General features: G+C 47.6%; 1 long non-coding RNA gene and 1 pseudogene across 1 annotated transcript in view; one reads left to right on the top strand and one right to left on the bottom strand.

Annotated features, from left to right (window-relative positions):
• The window catches only part of LOC125915654 (uncharacterized), a 3,352-nt gene extending 3,191 nt beyond the window's left edge, over positions 1 to 161 (bottom strand). The window contains exon 1 of the long non-coding RNA XR_007455720.1: positions 39 to 161. This is a non-coding gene — a long non-coding RNA (uncharacterized LOC125915654). The remainder of the gene's footprint in view (positions 1 to 38) is intronic.
• A 54-nt stretch (positions 162 to 215) lies between these two features.
• The window catches only part of LOC125915631 (zinc finger protein 160-like), a 34,966-nt pseudogene continuing 30,771 nt past the window's right edge, over positions 216 to 4,410 (top strand).

Here is a 4,410-nt window from a genome sequence, read left to right as displayed (position 1 = left end):
GTACCTGCCCCCTCGCCGTACCTGCCCCCTCGCCGTACCTGCCCCCTTGTGGTCTAGCCTCCTTCCACGCTCCACCCCCTGACGGGCTCGCCAAAGCCCCGTCCCCTCCCCATCTTCGTCCCGCCCCTGCGGAGGCCTCACGTCCCTTCGACCCCGCCCCTCGCCGGCTCCGTCCTGCCCCCATCGCGGTACCTGCTGAGGCGTCACCTCTTCACGCCCCGCCCCTGACGGCCACGCCCCGCTTAGGCCCCGCCCACACACGGCCCCTTCGTCTTTTTATTGCTCGCGCGCTCAGGTTCCTGCAGACCCGGAAGCGGATAGCGCGGAGCAAAAGTTTCGCTGTTGAGTGTGAGTTTCGGTCTTTCTAGTTTAAACCTGCTCTTTGCCGTCCCCTCTCCTCCAAAGCCGGGGTCTGGGTATCGCTACGGGTCTTAAAATCCCCGCATTCGCCACCGCACCCCAAGTAAATTCAGACGTCACATTGGGAGGCCGGGGGCGCGTCCCTTTCTGTTTAAAATCGCAGCTAAACTGGCCCCTGCCCCCGGCGTTTCCGCGTTCGGGCCACGCAGACACCGGCTCTCCGGTCCGTGTCCTGCTGGAATTCTCTTCGGAGCCCGCCGCCCGCCTCACGTCGTGAAAAGCCCCCTTCCACCGGGCGGATTCGCGCCCCGGCCCAGCCTCGCACTGTCGACCCTGCCTGGCAGTCCCTGCAGCCTCTCGGGAGAGGCCGCATCCTCCTCCGGGCCGACGATTCTGGAGAGCCCACCCTTGTGGGGCACCCTCCCCGCCCCCTCTCCTCGTCTCGGCTTCTGTTCCCCAGAACCCCCTCTCTCTGGTCACCTCTTCCCCTGACTCCGCGCTGGGGTGGGTGACTCGGCCTGCCTAGTGACACCCAGTGTATTTCGCCCCAAATTCCTCCCCACTTGAAAACGTGCTTCTTCCAGGAGGCGGTTGTCTTATTTCATCCCACGCCTACTGAATGTGTGATGGAGGGAGATTGGGAGAAAGAAAGCCACTGAAAGAAAACCTAGAGGCAACGTAGAGGATGGGTGAGGGACTTTGCAAAGAGACAGAATAAGCCGCGGAAGTAGCAGGTGGAAAAAGTAGAAGTTTGAGGAAAGCCCGGTCTCCAGGGAGATGAAGGAGAGCAAAATGGAAGGGCCCTTGTTCAGCGTAGGAGTGGAGGCAACAATGGTGAGGCACGTCAGATGGAGGAGAGGACTAAAGAGTTAAAGTCTTGGCCAACAGAGGAAGGTGTAGTTGAGACAGAGGAAAGAGGTGACAAGAGAGCGGAGGAAGAAACCAGAATGGAAGTACAGCTACCTGGGGGTGGGGACCAAAGGAGTATAACAGAGAAAGAAGAGAGGAATATAACGGAGAGCAGGGAAAGAGCGCAGGTGGGACAAGAAAGAGGCTGAAATGCATGGAGACTGGGGACAATCGGAAGGACTGGGGAGAAATAAAAAGAGGGGAAACACGTGCACAATGGGTCAGAATAGGTGTGAGGGAAGGAATCCAGAGGACAGAAAGAGGATAACGGACTGAGCAGAAACCCAGGGGGAAAACAAAAAAAAGAGAAACACAGAAGAAGATAGAATAAGAGGAAAGTACATCTTACTGAAAAGAGAGGGTGGGCTTGAATCCAGATGGGTCTGCGTTAATTGGATATAGATGATTAAGTTGTGAAATACTGATTTGGGGCTTTACCATCTAATACATATAAAGTTTGTTTAAATCATGTGGATGAGGATGAGAATTTCAAAACACCTGCCCGTAAAGCTTGTGCGTTTTATATTTATTTGCATCGCAAGATAATTTCCATTTGCAAACCCTATTCAGCCAGTGGGCGGTAACTTAGTCATTTGTGGATCACCCTCTCCCCTGTTGCCTGGGTTGGGGAAGGGTAGAAATGCTGGTCACTCCATGGTGCCTTTTTATTTATTTATATATACTTTTTAATGTTTTCTTTTTCTTTATTTTGGAGGAGAGAGAGAGTGTGTGTGTGCACGCGTGCGTGTGCGCACACGTGGGGGAGAAGCCGAGAGGGGGAGAGAGAGTCCCAAGCTGGCTCTGTGCTGTTAGTGCGGAACCCAACTCTGGGCTCTATCTCACTTACTGTGAGATCGCGACCTGAGCTAAACTCGAGTCGACTGCTTAAGGGATGATTAGGGACACCTGGGTGGTTCAGTTGGTCAGCTTCGGACTTCAGCTTAGGTCATGATCCCAGGGTCCTTGAATTCTAGCCCCGAGCAGGGCCTTCCGCTCTTCTGCTCTTGGTGAGGAGCCTGCCTTGAATCCTCTATCTCCCTCTCGCCCCTCCCCCACTCTTACACACTCTTGTGCGCATGCTCTCTCTCAAAAATAAATAAACATCTAAAAAAACAAACTCTTTAAAAAAGAGTCACATGCTTAACCAGCTGAGCCGCCCAGGTGCCCCTACATGGTGCCTTTTTAAAAGGAGTGTTAAATTTACTCTTTTTGTTTTTGTTTTTGTAATGGATTTACTTCCCCCTCCCTACTCCTCTTACATTTAATTCAGTATTCTTTTTGTAGCTTGAGGTAAATCTTAGTTCAGATTCCACTTTTCTATAAATAATAATTTTTTAAAGCTTATTTATTTTGAGAGAGAGGAAAAGACTGAATCCCAAGCAGGCCCCGCATCACCAGCACAGAGCCTAAGGCAGGGCTCCAGCTAGCTCACGGTGAGATCATGACCTGAGTCAGAAGCTCAACCATCTGAGCCACCCATGTGCTCCTTATATAAATAATTATTAACTTCTGAAATAAGTTTTTGTGGCCTCCTGTACACTCAAGTCATGTTATTCTTTTCTCAGTATGATATCTATATTTTAAGTTTTTATTTTGATCGCCCAATGTGATATATTAATTTTGTTTTCACTTTGACCCCAGAATTACTTAGATTTTTTAAAAAATTTACATCCAAATTTAGTTAGCATATAGTGAAACAATGGAGTAGATTCCTTAATGCCCCTTACCCATTTAGCCCATCCTCTCTCCCACAATCCCTCCAGTAACCCTCTGTTTGTTCTCCATACTTAAGAGTCTCTTATGTTTTGTCCCCCTCCATGTTTTTATATTATTTTTGTTTCCCTTCCCTATGTTCATCTGTTTTGTCTCTTAAAGTCCTCCTATGAGTGAAGTCATATGATTTTTGTCTTTCTCTCACTGATTTCACTTAGCATAATACCCTCCAGTTCCATCCACGTAGTTGCAAATGGCAAGATTTCATTCTTTTTGATTGCTGAGTAATACTCCATTGTATATATATACCACATCTTCTTTATCCATTCATCCATCAATGGACATCTGGGCTCTTTCCATACTTGGGCTATTGTCGATAGTGCTGCTGTAAAGATGGGGGTGCATGTGTCCCTTTGAAACAGCACACCTGTATCCCTTGGATAAATGCCTAGTAGTGCAATTGCTGGGTGGTAGGGTAGTTCTATTTTAGTTTTTTGAGGAACCCCCATACTGTTTTCCAGAGTGGCTGCACCAGCTTGTGTTCCCAAGAATTATTTAGATTTTTTAAAAAAAATTACAAATTATTTGCCTTTTAAATCAGTTTCTGGTTTAGATTGAGGCATGCGTGTTTTCTCCTATCTTATATATTAGAAAAGTTCTTCAGCAATTGGTACATACTTTTAGGTTGTTTCAGTGCGTACTTAGTAAGGATACTGATGGTCTTGTAGCCTTTGAAACCTAGTTTAACAGTTGCCTAATGCTCCAATTTCTTGTTATGTGACCCCTTAAAACAGTGGGCTGTGAGCTACTAAGTCTCTGTGCCCCTCAATTGCATTTTGTCTGCTCTCTGCAAACTGAAGGATGGCTGGGTTGACTTGGAACCTTTCCCAAAAGAGCCCATCTATTTACAATGAAGAAATTTGCTCATGAACAAAACAAAAAACCCTCAACAAAACTGAAATTAAACAAAAATTTGCTCAGAGCTAATTTCTGTAGCTGACCGTCTTTCAGTGTGATCTGCACTAATGGTTATGTTTTTGCAATTATGTATTTTTAAATATTTTACTCTCCCACGTGGTGAGGACTTCCCTGTGTGTGTTTGTGGCACGGAATGGGGTATGGCCATTCTAAGCTTAAAGCTTAGAGAATTTTCAACTTTTAAGGTGGACTTCTAAGAAAGAACCACATTGCCTGAGGAAGAGGCCCAGAAGAGGAGGAAGAAAAATGAAAGAGGAGACGGGAATGGCGTTTTCTCAGGTAAAGTCATATTCTTGGTCGATGATCCATTTCTCCTTCCTGTTGGCCTTGCGGATCTCTAGAGTACTCTTGACACGTGCCTGTCCACACTCCCCCAGGCCTTCCCCCAGTCCCCCTCCTCTCCATTTAGATTCCAGCTCATGGTAACCCAGTGACACGGAGCCTGTGAGT

This window comes from Panthera uncia (genome assembly GCF_023721935.1).
Source record: "Panthera uncia isolate 11264 chromosome E2 unlocalized genomic scaffold, Puncia_PCG_1.0 HiC_scaffold_19, whole genome shotgun sequence".
In the NCBI taxonomy this organism is placed as follows: Eukaryota; Metazoa; Chordata; class Mammalia; order Carnivora; family Felidae; genus Panthera; species Panthera uncia.
This window is presented reverse-complemented; position numbering and strand designations above follow the sequence as displayed.